This window comes from Crotalus tigris, unplaced genomic scaffold (assembly GCF_016545835.1).
Source record: "Crotalus tigris isolate CLP2741 ecotype Arizona unplaced genomic scaffold, ASM1654583v1 scf7180000020019.1302030, whole genome shotgun sequence".
Classification (NCBI taxonomy): Eukaryota; Metazoa; Chordata; class Lepidosauria; order Squamata; family Viperidae; genus Crotalus; species Crotalus tigris.
This window is the reverse complement of record NW_024097821.1, coordinates 491,778-507,096: the sequence shown is the minus strand read 5'-3', so window position 1 is coordinate 507,096 and position 15,319 is coordinate 491,778. Positions and strand designations below refer to the sequence as shown.

Sequence of the window (15,319 nt, the reverse complement as noted above, 5' to 3'; positions counted from 1 at the left end):
TTAAATTTGTAATTTCCATCTGCCCTTTCCAAATTAAAACACTTTTAGTGTTAACAGTTCTTTCTCAGATCTTTATCCGAAACACAATTCTCATCCAACTGGTATCTTCCTTAAATAACATTTATTTAAAATGATTTAATCATAGCTTGCAATACGTTTATTTCTGAAATATCTGTACCAAGAGAATCTGGTGCTTATTTATAGAAGGAATTTTTGGTTCGACTGCCTGACACCATTCACAAATGATGTGAGCTGCTATTTGTATCATTTGCAAATACAATTTTGTGACTGCGAGGTTGTACGCAGACAAACATGCCCTTCTGGAACAATAGAGTTTCTTTTAAAAGTTATTCTATAGAACTCCAGTGATTGTACAGGCTTTTGAAAAATCAGTGTTTGTATGCACGTTAAAAACTATACTTTACTGTATGGAAATAATAAATTTCTTGCATGGTTTTCTGAGTCATTATTACACCCACTGTCATGGGGAAATCTACGGGTAAGAAATAATAAAAATGGGTCGTATTTGCAACTTGACTTTTGTATACTTTTAATTTGAAGCGTGAATATGTTTGTTAAACTTATTTTTTCTTACTGATAAGGCAATCCTCTTAGTGACCGTTCAAAGTTACAACGGCACAAAAAAGTGACATGACCGTTTTCCACATTTAACGACCGTTGCAGCATCCCAGAAGTCACGTGATCCAAATTCAGACGCTTGGCAACTGGCTCCTATTTATGACGGTTGCAGTGTCATAAGGGTCCTGTGATCCCTTTTTAGCAACTTTCTGATAGACATAGTCAATGGGGGAAGCCAGATTCAACACTGTGGATAACTTAACAACTGTAGTGATTCCCTTAAGAACCATGGCAAGAAATGTTGTAAAGTGGGGCAAAATTCACTTAAGAAATGTCTCACTTAGCAACATAAACTTTGGGCTCAGTTATGGTCATAAGTGGAAGACTACCTGTAATGTGGAAATGTTGAGTTTCTATGAAACTTTTACATCAATTTAGGAGGTGTTGCATTGTATCTACCAACAACTAAGGATCTCGTGTTTTCATTATTGATCAAAATAGAATTGAATTGGATTCTCAAAGCTGTAAAATTCACTTTTTCAATCTCTCTGGTGACTTCCTTGGCCAGATTTGACCTCTAGGTATTGTATTGGTATTGTACAGGTAGTCCTCGACTTAGCAATAAAAATTTGGAGCTCGGCTATGGTCATAAGTTGCAACTGAACTCCAAATTTCTATTGCTAACAGAGACCTGTATTAAGTGAGTTATGTCTCATTTTTGTTGCCACTATTGTTAAATGAATCACGGCAGCTGTTAAGTTACTCACACGGTTGTTAAGTGAATCTGGCTTCTTCCACTCGCTGTGCTCGTCAGATCCTGGGACACTGCAACCGTCATAAATATGAAGCGGTTGCCAAGCATTTGAATTTTGAACGTGACCCTAGGCCTCAGGGGTAGGCCACCTTGGCTCTTTTATGACTCGTGGACTTCAACTCCCAGAATTCCTGAGCCAGCCATGCTGAGGGGAAAGGGAGAGGTTTCCAAGCTGAGCCAGGCTGGCTCAGGAATTCTGGGAGTTGAAGTCCACCAGTCATAAAGCGACCTAGGCCTAGGCCAGAGGTAGGCTACCTTGGCTCTTTTATGACTCGTGGACTTCAATTCCCAGAATTCCTGAGCCAGCCATGCTGAGGGGAAAGGGAGAGGTTTCCAAGCTGAGCCATGCTAGCTCAGGAATTCTGGGAGTTGAAGTCCACGAGTCATGAGGGGGCCATAGTTCCCCCATGCTGGCTCAAGAATTCTGGGAGTTGAAGTCCACCAGTCATAAAAGGGCCAAAGTGGCCTACCCCTGCCCTAGGGGATGCCGCAACGGTTGTAAGTGTAAAAAAAGGTCATAAGCCACTTTTTTCAATCCTGCTGTTGTAATTTTGAATGGTCACTAAATGAACTGTTGTAAGTTGAGGACCACCTGTATTATATTGATTTAAATCAAGATATCATTTATCTAACCTGAACTTGAGTGGTTGATCCATACAGGTAAATTACTTGTACGGAGGTGATCCTCGTATTATAACTCAGTATGGCAGTCATAAAACGGGTCAATTTGCGGTTTCTCCTAGTTATCATCCAACATGATAATATCATTGCATTATGAGGAAGATTGATGCTGAATCCTGAAAAATTATTAAAAGTGAGCTGTAAACCTCTTCAATTTATATTAATATGCTCTTTAAAACACTCCTCACAAAAACCACAATTATTCAGTTGTGTTATCAGTGTAAGCTGCTGTGTTTTCATGCAAGATTATTTTTCATTTGTGGGGTAATTCTGAATGGTTGTTATGTATGCTGGAAAATACTTAATTAAAATATTTAATATCTAAAGGGCTGGAATTGTATCGGGTAATAAATTCAGGATGGGGAATGGCTTTGCATAGGTAGTCCTTGACTTACAACCATTTGTTTAGTGACCGTTCAAAGTTACAACAGCACTGAAAAGAGTGACTTATGACTGTTTTTCACACGACTGTTGCAGCATCCCCACAGTCATGTGATCAAAAGTGACAACTGGCTTTTATTTATGACGGTCGCGGATCCCTTTTTGTGACCTGACAAGCAAAGCCAATGGGAAAGCCAGATTCACTTAACAACCGTGTTGCTAACTTAACAACTACAGTGGTTCACTTAACAACTGTGACAAAAAAGGTCATAAAATTGGAAAAAACTAATGACAAACGTCTCACTTAGCAACAGAAATGGGCTCATTTGTAGTCGTAAGTCGAGGATTACCTGTTCTAAAAAAACTAATAGGAAGGTTTTTATCATTTTTCAAAAGTCGCAATCGGTTTTGTACACCCACAAAACCTTTTGTAACAGATATTTTTTTTCCTTTTTTTTTTTGAGGGATTTTTTAAAAAAAATTCTTTATCGTTTTTCATGCCACACCTTTCATACTGCCGAAGAGGTATAAATTATGCCAGAAACCATGTGAAAAGACAAAAGATATAGAGGATTAATTTTATAAGTTAGGAGAAAAAAATGTATTTCTGGCATGTGGTCCTACAATGAGGGGTCATGAGTCCAATTTTAATTTTTAAAAATTAAGTCTTTAATTTTAATTTGTTATTACACTTTAACCTGGGACCTAGTAAGTTGCAGGTTATATAGAAATGGTCTTTGCAATTTTTTTTCTTACTCTCTAGAGTTATTGTTTTTCTCTAATATTTACGAAAACATCTTGGTTCCATGAAAAAAACAGCTTAAAAACCCACAAGGGATGAAGAAGGTTTTCTGGCATTTGCTGCTTGGGTCCTTTTCTGATCCTGTCAATCATAGAAATCCCCACCTGTCTCTTTGCACACATCATACAAGCGAGCAGAGCAACTTGTGTGAGCAAGCAGATTTTTCTGGAACTTTTAACCTTCCTAACTTCACGATGCCCTTGTTACCAGAATTGCAGAATAACAAGAGTTGGAAGGGATCTTGGAGGTCTTCTAGTTCAAACCACGGGTCAGGCAGGAGACCCTATGCCAGGGGTGTCAAACTCGCAACATCACGTGATGTGTCGCGACGCATCGCAACTTTTTTTCCATTGCCGGCAATGGTGTGGGCGCGGTTTCGCCATGACACATCTGGCCTGTGGGCCGCCAGTTTGACACCCTGCCCTATGCCATTCTGGACAAGTGGCTGTCCAATCTCTTCTTAAAAACTTCCAGTGTTGGAGCATTCACCGCTTCTGGAGGCAGGTAGTTCCACTGGTTAATTGTTCTCACTGTCAGGAAATTGCTCCTTAGTTCCAGGTTGCTTCTCTCCTTGATCAGTTTCTATCTGTTGCTTTTTGTCCTGCCTTCAGGTGCTTTGGAGAATAGAATCATAGAATAACAGAATTGGAAGGGACCTTGGAGGTCATCTAGTCCAACCCCCTGTTCAGACAGGAAACCCTATACCATTTCAGACAAATGGTTTTTCAATTTCTTCTTTAAAACCTCCAGTGTTGGAGCATTCACCGCTTCTGGAGGCAGGTTGTTCCACTGGTTAATTGTTCTAACTGTCAGGAAGTTTCTCCTTAGTTCCAGGTTGCTTCTCTCCTTGATCAGTTTCCATCCATTGCTTCTTGTCCTGCCTTCAGGCGCTTTGGAGAATAGAATCATAGAATAACAGAATTGGAAGGGACCTTGGAGGTCATCTAGTCCAAGCTCCTCAAACGGGACCCTACACCATTCTGGATAGTCTCTTCTTAAAAAGCCTCCAGTGTTGGAGCACCCACAAGTTCAAACAGCCGCTCCCTCTGACTGATTGTTCATTGTTAGGAAATGTCTCTGTAATTCTAGACTGGATCTTTCTTTGATAATCTTCCATCCGTTACTTCTTGTTCTGCCTTCAGATCCTTTGGAGAACAGGCTGTTCTCCTCTGTGGCAGCCCCTCAATTTTGGAAGACGGTATCCTATTCCCCCCTTAGTCCTTCTCTTCCTTAGGCGAGAAAAGTCCCACTTCCTGTCACTTTCATTGTAGGGTTTAGCCTCCAAAAAGCCTGTCCCAGCTGGCTCAACTTTTACTCCAAACTAGAAATGCCCCACCCATAGCTGGTTCGGCAGCGCCCACTCCTCACCGCAGCCCCTCCAGCTTGATGCCTTTTGAGGCACCGCAGGAGAGAGGTGAAATTTAATCTGCCTGCCAACTGACACCTAGGACTATTTTGGTGATGGACAGCCAGAGAGAGGATCACGTCAGCAAGCCAACATGACTGGTGGAGACCATTCAAGGGAGGAGCTGGGTCTCAGCTAAAGCTGGGGGTCGTCACGGCGAGTCTGGGGGCTTGCTTTATGCACATCCCCAACCTCACTGGGGTTTCTGTTTTCTTATTCCCCATGAGGCTGGGAGGGGGGGGAAAAAAGAGTGCCCTGGACCCTCCTGGCCTCCTCTCCACCGTCTTCTGGATGGTAGCTGAAATTGTCAAGAATCTGTGCATCCTGTTCCAATGAAAGAGGCTTGAAACGATCCCCCAGGTAAGATCCTGTAATTTCACTCTGGACAGACCAGAGAATGGTGGCTTGTTGTGAGGAAGAGACTCCAGAGGTTTTTTTTTTCCTCCCCCCACCCATTTCCATGTTGGTTTGTGAGGCTGAAAGTAAAAAACAACAACAACAACACTTAATCAATTTTGTTTTTCAATATTGGTCTTCGGCCTCAGAATAAGAGAGTTGGGAGGGACCTTGAGGTCTTCTAGTCCAACCCCCTGCTCAGGCAGGAAACCCTATACCCATTTCAGACAAATCACAGGCCAAACCTGGAAAGCAGTTTTTTTTTTTTTCTGGGCGAGGCCAATTCAACCCAGGCAGGATTTTAAATGTTGATTTAAAAGTAGAATAACTTGGATTTTTATGGGGGTTTAAAGCAGGAAAATGCTCTTTTTGAATCGCATGGGGTGGGTATATATGGCATTGATTTTTGGGCTTGGCTTTTTCTTCCTAAATGAGGAAGCACTTTGCAAAAATTCTGCGTTCGGTGAACATCCAGATTTCAGCATGGGAGCAATTCTAACTATTAAATCTCCCCTGCTTATTCTCAGCTTGAATTTCTCCAGGGGAGCTTTGCAAAAAAGATAGAGCCCGACAGCTGAGGCTATTTTAAGAGCCATCGGTCAGTGGTCAGGCCTGGCTGGAATGGAAGGGCTGAGTCCTGTTTGCATGTTATATACAGCCCCAGGGATCAATAGGCAAAGTATAACTTTAAAAAAACAAAAACAAAAAATATTTATTTAGTAGAGCAGAGCGCTGCATTGGGTGGAATCTGCTTTGTAAGATTTGATTGCAATGGAGATTATTCCTTTGAAAGTGTCGATGCAGATGGGAATGTTATTTTTCCAAAAATATATTTGGAGGCAGTCCTCGACTTAACAAGTTTGTTTAATGACCGTTCAAAGTTAAAACGGCACTGAAAAAAGTGACTTACGACTTACGTTTTTCATCTTCCCATGATCAAAATCCAGATGTTTGGCAACTGGCATGCACTTATGACGGTTGCAGTGTCCTGGGGTCTCTCTTCTGACGAGCAAAGTCAATGGGGGAAGCCAGATTCACTTAACAACCTTGAGACTGCAGCGATTCACTGAACAACTGTGGCATGAGGTTGTAAAACGGGGCAAAATCCACTTAGTGTCTCGCTTAGGAACAGAAGTGCTGGGCTCCATTGTGGTTGTAAGTCGAGGACTACTTGTATTAGATGCAAATTTGACTTTCCTATTGGGAAGGGGCTTGGCATAGCTTCAGTTCTTTTTATGCCTTGATTACAGTTACAGCCCTGCGAGGTAGGATAGGCTACGAAAGGGGTAGGAGGTGATTCACCTAAAGTCACTGTAATTATTGGGGATTGATCTGGGTTGCCCCATATAGGCTTTGTTGAATTTAGTAGTATATAAACATGATGGTTTTAAATTTGTTGGATATAAGGAATGTTAATTTTTGCTTGTACCTTAATGATTACTTGGATATCGGTCATCCTTGATTTACAATTGTTTGTTTAGTAACCAAAGTTACAACAGCACCGAAACAACTGGTCCTTGCATTTATGACCGTTGCAGCATCCCCACGGTCATGCGATTAAAATTTGGGTGCTTGGCAACTGGCCGGTATTTATGACAGTTGCAGCATGCCAGGGTCACAAGATCCCAGCCAAAGCCAAGTCAAGGAGGGGGGAGCTGGATTCACTTAATGACCACAGGATTCACTTAATAACTGCAGTGATTCACTTAACGCAAAGTGTTTAAAAAGATTGTAAAAGCAGGGTGACTCCCTTAAGAACTGCCTTCCTTATTGGTGGAAATTCTGATCCCAATTGTGGTCGTAAATCGAGGATACCTATATGTATATTAGACTAAAAAAAGATTGGCACTAACTAGGTGAGAATTATCCCTGTACTATTAAGCCAAACATGCATCATTTTATATTGGGTATAGGTTGTCGTCCTCTTACTGCCACAACTGAGGCAAAAATTTCCATTGCTAAGCAAGGCAGTTGTTAAGTGAGTCTTACCTATTTTTGTGACTTTTTTTGCCACAGTTGTTAAGTGAAACTGCCATTGTTAAATTAGTAACATGGTTGTTAAGTGAATCGGCTTTCCCGTTGACTTTGCTGGGATCACGTGACCCTAGGACACTGCGACCGTCATAAATATGAGTCAGTTGCCAAGTGTCTGAATGTTGATCACGTGACCCCAGGGATGCCACGATGGCTGTTAAGTGTGAAAAACAGTCATAAGCCACTTTTTTCAGTGCTCTGAGCAGTCACTAAGCGAACTGTTGTAAGTCGAAGACTACCTGTGGAGCAAAACATTGCGTTGGAAGACCATTACTGTGTTGTTTTGTGTGATGTTTGTGGGGCTTCTGCATGTCAGAATGCTGTTTGACCTGTCCTCGTCGCTTATCCTGTGAGGAAAAACAATTTTATATGCTCAGAGTGCCCTCTTCTCTAAGTAGCTGGATGGTTCTGAGAAAAACTTTTTGCAAGTCAGATAATTTCATGTTTGTAGAATTCTCAAATATTTCATTTTGTTTAGCAAGGGAAAATTTGCACGATGAAAATAGAAGGATTAAAACCAGATTAATCAGAGCTTGATTAATTGATTTTAAATCAGTCCTTGATTTAGGATCACAGCTGGGACCAGATATTTCACAGCTAAGCAAGGCAGTTGTTAAATGAACCGTGCCTGTTTTTTTTTTGCCATGTTGTTAAGTGAATCATTGCAGTCGCTAAATGAATTATGTGGTTATTAAGTGAATTGGGTTACCCCCTTTGACTCTGCTTATCAGAAGCCATCATAAATTAGTTGCCAAGTGTCTGAATTTTGATCACATGACTCTGAGGATGCTGCGACCATTGTAAGTGGGAGGATCAGCCATAAATCTCCTTTTTCAGTACTGTTGCAACTTCAAATTGTCACTAAATGAATGATTGTAAGTCGAGGAGTACCGTACAGGCTATCTTTGACTTACATCAGTTTGTTTAGTGACTGAAGTTACAACAGAACTGAAAAAAGTGACTTTTTCACCCTTACAACCCTTGTAGCATCCCCATGGTCATGTGATCAAAATTCAGACACTTGCAACAACTGACTCATATTTATGATGGTTGCAGTGCCCTGAGGTCATGTGATCCCCTTTTGTGACCTTCTGATAAACAAGGTCAATGGGGGAAGCCAGATTCACTTAACAATCGTGTGGCTAACTTAACAACTGCAGGGATTCGCTTAACAACTGTGGCAAGAGAGGTTGTAAAATGGGGCAAAACTCATTTAACAAATGTCTCACTAGCAACAGAAATTTTGGGCTCAGTTTTGGTCATGAGATGAGGCGTATCTGTATTGAATGCCTAACTCTCACCCTTGTTTTTCTACCTAAAAATTATCGGAGCTGAAGAGCAACTGATTTTATGCCCTTTTTTTTGCTAAGGTTGTTAAGTGAATCACTGCAGTCGTTAAGTGAATCACATGATTAGGAAAGATCAGGGAAAGGAGCACTCACAACTGCAATGGGCAGTCAAAATTTGCAAGATGGCAGATCTGGCATTGCAAATGTCCATCGCCTTTAGTGTCCATCAACTTTCAGATTCTGATCTCTGTGGCTATTAAGCTTTTAATCCCGTGTGGCTAAATCTGACTTAAATCTGGATTCGACTCACAAAAATAAGGAAAGAATTCAAAGTACTCCAGGCCAGAGCTGCCACTGGTGGGAAGTGGGTTTGAAGTTTGCAAACAGGTGGAAACCCCATGTGGGTTGACTGGTATGCAATGCAAGGGGGGCGGGGGGGGGGGCGAAAAAGGAGGGTGGGTGTTTGGTCAGGAGGAGAAGACAGCTGGGACCAAGTCATCAGGATTTTAGGAAGCAGCACAGGGGACACTGTGGGCACAATAGCCCATTAGCAGGCTGAGGAGAGAGATTTGGATGAGGCTGAGAGGTTTTGAACATGTGCTGAGAGTAGAAAGGAGCTCTGGAGCACAATGAGGCTGGACTGGGACGACAGCCATTCTGACTTTGCTAGCTGCACCTGTGGACAGCCTTGAATGCTGGCCCTCCCTTCCTTCCTTGCTTCCTTCCCTCCCTCCCTCCCTCCTTCCTTCCTTCCTTCCTTCCTTCCTTCCTTCCTTCCTTCCTTCCCTCCCTCCCTCCCTCCCTCCCTCCCTCCCTCCCTCCTTCCTTCCTTCCTTCCTTCCTTCCTTCCCTCCCTCCCTCCCTCCCTCCCTCCCTCCTTCCTTCCTTCCTTCCTTCCTTCCTTCCTTCCTTCCCTCCCTCCCTCCCTCCCTCCCTCCCTCCCTCCTTTCTTTCTTTCTTTCTTTCTTTCTTTCTTTCTTTCTTTCTTTCTTTCTCTTTTTCTCTCCCTCTCTCCCTTTCTTTCTCTTTTTCTCCTTCTTTTCTTTCTCTATCTTTTTTTATTGAATTTTTAAAATTTTACAAAAACAAAACAACCCATCCCCAAACCTTCCCAACCCTCCCATTCCCTCCCCCAACCTTCCCAGAGCTGAACATAGGCTTAATTGAAATTTCTCAAAAAGTCTTAAAGAAAGATATAAACCATGAATAAATCTAAATATTAAATACATTAATTAAACAAATTATAAGATAATTAACAATGATATATATATATAAAAACATAAATACCAAAAGAATAATACTTGAGAGGAAAAAGAATAAAGAAAAGGAAAAAAGAAAAAGATAAAAGAAAGTATAATAAAAATAAAAATAAAAAAGAGTAAAATCTATAAGATGTTTTAAATTTTAAATATAAGTTATTGAAAAACTAAATAATATTTTTTTAATATCCAACTTACATTGTATAAAATCTATCCATTTTTTCCATACCGCAAAATACTTCTCTTGCGATTGATCCTTCAAGAAAGCCGAAATCTTTGCCATTTCCGCCAAATAAGAAACTTTAAAAAACCACTCTTGCAAAGTAGGCAAAGATTCCTTCTTCCAACATTGCCCTACTAACAACCTTGCAGCTGTAATTAAATTTAACATCAATGTAGTCTCTTTAATATCACAATCAGTAACAATACCTAACAAAAAGAATTGTGGGGTAAATTTTACCCTCCTTCTAAAAATTCTTTGAATATTCCACCATATCTTAATCCAAAAGCTTTTATATTTTTACACGACCATTCTTTCTCTATCTTTATCCATCATTATCTATCTATGTATCTCTGTGTATGTATGTATGTATGATCTATCTATCTATCTATCTATCTATCTATCTATCTATCTATCTATCTATCTATCTATCTATCTATCTATCTATCTATCTATCATATATATATATAAATATGCATAATCGACCTTTCTTTCTTTCTTTCTTTCTTTCTTTCTTTCTTTCTTTCTTTCTTTCTTTCTTTCTTTCTTTCTTTCTTTCTTTCTTTCTTTCTTTCTCTAGTTTTCTCTCTCTCTCTCTTTATTGAGACTCTAGAAAGAGTGCCGAAAAGAGCAACAAAGATGATTAGGGGACTGGAGGCTAAAACATATGAGAAACGGTTCCTGGAATTGAGTATGTCTAGTTTAACGAAGAGAAGGACGAGGGGGGACATGATAGCAGTATTCCAATATCTCAGGGGCTGCCACATAGAAAAGGGGGAGGGTCAAACTGTTCTCCAAAACACCTGAACACAGGACAAGAAGCAACAAACAGATGGAAACTAATCAAGAAGAGAATCAACCTAGAACTAAGGAGAAATTTCCTGACAGTGAGAACTATTAACCAGTGGAACTACCTGCCTGCAGAAGTTGTGAGTGCTCCAACACTGGAGGTTTTTAAGAAGGGAATGGGGTTGGACTAGAAGAGCTCCAAGGTCCCTTCCAACATTATTATTATTATTATTGAGGATCATCGCACAGTCAGCCAGATGTTCAGACTGGATTTGGCATTTTGTCTACCTATCGAGTCCTTACCCAGGACCTGGGATAGGCAGATGTGGATGTTTGATGGTATTACAGATATCGTCGCAGGATGGAAGCAGTTCCTAATAAGGCCGCCTTTTGCAATTGACTAATAGCGAATTTGTCAATGCCAATGGTGTTCAAGTGGTGCTCCAGTTGTTTTGGGATTGCACCCAAGGAGCCTATGACTATTGGTACTACCCTTGCTTGCTTTTGCCACAGTCTTTCTATTTCTATTTGTAGGTCTTTGTATTTTGTTATCTTCTCCAGTTCTTTCTCGTCTGTTCTGCTGTCTCCAGGCACTGCCACGTCCACTATCCAGACTTTTTTGTCTTTCTTATCGACAATTGTTAAGTCTGGGGTGTTATGTTGCAGGTGCTTGTCTGTTTGAATTCTGAAGTCCCAGAGCAGTTTAATTTTATCATTTTCTATGACTTTCTCTATTTTATGATCCCACCAGTTTTTGCTTACAGGCAAATGATATTTTTTGCAGATCTTCCAATGCACCATTGTTGCTACTTTGTCATGCTGCTGCTTGTAGTCAGTCTGTGCAATCTTCTTGCAACAGCTTACCAGGTGGTCCACTTATTATTATTATTGATCATCGCACAGTCAGCCAGATGTTCAGACTGGATTTGGCATTTTGTCTACCTATCGAGTCCTTACCCAGGACCTGGGATAGGCAGATGTGGATGTTTGATGGTATTACAGATATCGTCGCAGGATGGAAGCAGTTCCTAGTAAGGCTGCCTTTTGCAATTGACTAATAGCGAATTTGTCAATGCCAATGGTGTTCAAGTGGTGCTCCAGTTGTTTTGGGATTGCACCCAAGGAGCCTATGACTATTGGTACTACCCTTGCTTGCTTTTGCCACAGTCTTTCTATTTCTATTTGTAGGTCTTTGTATTTTGTTATCTTCTCCAGTTCTTTCTCTTCTATTCTGCTGTCTCCAGGCACTGCCACATCCACTATCCAGACTTTTTTGTCTTTCTTATCGACAATTGTTAAGTCTGGGGTGTTATGTTGCAGGTGCTTGTCTGTTTGAATTCTGAAGTCCCAGAGCAGTTTAATTTTATCATTTTCTATGACTTTCTCTATTTTATGATCCCACCAGTTTTTGCTTACAGGCAAATGATATTTTTTGCAGATCTTCCAATGCACCATTGTTGCTACTTTGTCATGCCGCTGCTTGTAGTCAGTCTGTGCAATCTTCTTGCAACAGCTTACCAGGTGGTCCACTGTTTCTTCAGCTTCTTTGCATAGGCGGCACTTACTGTCTGTTGCTGTCTTCTCAATTTTGACTTTGTATGCATTTGTCCTTAAGGCTTGGTCTTGTGCAGCCAGAATTAGTCCCTCGGTCTCTTTCTTCAATTTTCCTGCTCTTAGCCATTGCCAGGTCTTGTTATTATCTGCTTTCCCAGCTATTTTTTTAATGTATTGGCCATGTAGTGCTTTGTCTTCCCATGCCTCTATTCTGTTCTTCATTTGGTCTTTCTTGTAGGCCAGTTTGGTCTCTCCAGTAGTCAGTAAGCCTTCCTGATATACTAATTTCAGTGCATCTTCATCATTGTTCTTCAGATATTCTTCCAAAGCCATTTTTTCTTCTTCAACCATCTGATGTACTTGTAGCATTCCACGCCCACCTATTTGCCTTGGTAGATAAAGTCTGTCAATGTCACTGCGTGGATGAAGGGCATGATTCATTGTCATTATTTTTCTGGTCTTCCTATCCATTGCTTTTAGTTCTGCTTGAGTCCAGTCCACTATTCCAGCTGTGTACCTAATGACTGGAATTGCCCAGGTGTTGATTGCCTTTATGGTATTTCCTCCATTGAGTTTGGACTTTAAGATCTTCTTCACTCCCTTGATGTATTCATCTCTAATCATTTTCTTGACTTTAGTGTGCTTGATGTTGTCGGCTTGAAGGATACCCAAGTATTTGTAGTAATCTTTCTCATCCAGACTCTTAATATTATTTTCGTGGGGCATCTTGATTCCTTCAGTTTTCACCACTTTTCCTTGTTTGATGGTAAGTGTGGCACATTTGTCCAAGCCAACTCCATAACACTATCTTGGCTATATATACGGACAGTGTTGAGCAGCAATTCTATTTCAGATGATGTTTTTCCATACAGCTTCAGATCATCCATGTAAAGGAGATGGGATAGTCTGGCAGATGTTTTTGATATTTGATAGCCATGTCCTGAGTTATTCAGTATTGTTGACAGAGGAAACAGTGCAATAACAAATAGTAATGGTGATAATGAATCTCCTTGAAATATTCCTCTCTTGATATTAACCTCTCCCAGCCTCTCACCATTGATCTGCAACTGTGTCTTCCATTGTGCCATCGATCTTTGCACAAATTTTCTGATGTTTCTACTGACTCCTATTATTTTTAGGCATTTAATTATCCAGTCATGTGGCAGAGAGTCAAATGCCTTTTTGTAGTCAATCCATGTCACATTCAGGTTAGTCTTCCTTTTCTTGCAGTTTTCCAAGATCATTTTGTCTATTAGGAGTTGATCTTTTGTTCCTCTGCTATTGGGGCGGTTTCCTTTTTGCTCAGGTGGAAAGAGATTGTTTTCAACTAGATGCTGTTGTACTACATCAGCTACCACACCAGTTAGTAATTTGAAAGTTGTTGGTAAGCAGGTAATTGGCCTGTAATTGCCTGGTGTTGCCCCTTTTGCTGGATTTTTCATTATTAGGTAGGTTTTCCCAGTTGTTAGCCACTTTTCAATTTCTCCTCCTTGTAGTATATTGTTGAACTGCTTGGCAATGAGTGGGTGTATAACAGTTAGATGTTTCAACCAAAACCCATGCAGTTCATCTTCACCTGGTGCTGACCAATTTTTGATTTTCCTTGCTCTTTTTTCTACCGTTTTTGTTGTTATTACTAGTTCTTTCATTTCAACTTCTGTTTTATTTGCATCCACCTCTTTTAACCAAGCGCATCATTGTTGTATTTCTTTGGGTTATCCCATATCTGCTTCCAGAACTGCACTGTTTCTTCCTTCTCAGGTACTGACTGATTCATTGCATTTTCTCCATTGATGGATTGGTAGAAACGTTTCTGATTGGATTGAAATTGGAGGTTCTGCCTATAGTTTGCAATTCGAGCTTCATATCTACTGATTTTCCTGGCTATAGCTGTTATTTGTTGCTTTATTATTTCCAGTGCTTCCTTGATCTTCCTTGTTTCTAAGTGGTATTTCTTGATTAGGTATTCTTTGGTCTTCTTGTTCTTCAGCTTCTTTTCTTTCATCTGTTCTAGCTTGCTTGCATGTGATCTTAACTTGCTGATCTTATTTTCTAGTTTAACCTTCCATTTTTCTGGTGCACTGTTTTGTTTGTTTTTCTTCTTTGTTGATTTTGCATCCCAGGTATTCAGTTATAACTGCAGCTGTGCTGTACATTAGTTGGTTTGTTTCTTGCAGTGAATTGGTGCTTATACTTGATATTGCAGTATTTGCATCTTTTAATGCTTGTGCTAGCTGTTTCTTTGGAACAAGCTTTAATGCAGGCAGCCTTATTCTGTTGTTTTTGTGCTGTTCTAGATGCTCCGTTATTTTTGTTTCAATTCTTTTATTTCTTTAGTTATAGGGTTTTGTTCTTCCTGAGGAACAGGTGCCTGGTTTTCAAATGAGAACAGTTGTATATCTCTGCTGGATTCCTTCACTGCCAACTCCCCCTGGTTTGCCTCTACATTCTGAATTACTTCTTCTTCTTCTTCTTCTTCTTCTTCTTCTTCTTCTTCTTCTTCTTCTTCTTCTTCTTCTTCTTCTTCTTCTTCTTCTTCTTCTTCTTCTTCTTCTTCTTCTTCTTCTTCTTCTTCTTCTTCTTCTTCTTCTTCTTCTTCTTCTTCTTCTTCTTCTTCTTCTTATTATTATTATTATTTGGATCATTGCACAGTCAGCCAGATGTTCAGACTGGATTTGGCATTTGTCTACCTATCGAGTCCTTACCCAGGACCTGGGATAGGCAGATGTGGATGTTTGATGATATTACAGATATCGTCGCAGGATGGAAGCAGTTCCTAGTAAGGCCGCCTTTTGCAATTGACTAATAGCGAATTTGTCAATGCCAATGGTGTTCAAGTGGTGCTCCAGTTGTTTTGGGATTGCACCCAAGGAGCCTATGACTATTGGTACTACCCTTGCTTGCTTTTTCCACAGTCTTTCTATTTCTATTTGTAGGTCTTTGTATTTTGTTATCTTCTCCAGTTCTTTCTCGTCTATTCTGCTGTCTCCAGGCACTGCCATGTCCACTATCCAGACTTTTTTGTCTTTCTTATCGACAATTGTTAAGTCTGGGGTGTTATGTTGCAGGTGCTTGTCTGTTTGAATTCTGAAGTCCCAGAGCAGTTTAATTTTATC

At 40.4% G+C, this 15,319-nt stretch overlaps 1 protein-coding gene across 9 annotated transcripts in view; it reads left to right on the top strand.

The window, feature by feature from the left end:
- Nucleotides 1-4,781: 4,781 nt before the first annotated feature.
- The window catches only part of OBSCN (obscurin, cytoskeletal calmodulin and titin-interacting RhoGEF), a 268,339-nt gene continuing 257,801 nt past the window's right edge, over nucleotides 4,782-15,319 (top strand). For 4 of the 9 annotated variants that reach the window (XM_039365275.1, XM_039365278.1, XM_039365274.1 and 1 more), the window contains exon 1: nucleotides 4,782-5,022. The gene's annotated coding sequence lies outside the window, so the exon portion shown is untranslated. The remainder of the gene's footprint in view (nucleotides 5,023-15,319) is intronic. The other 5 variants (XM_039365280.1, XM_039365279.1, XM_039365276.1 and 2 more) reach the window with 2 other exon arrangements.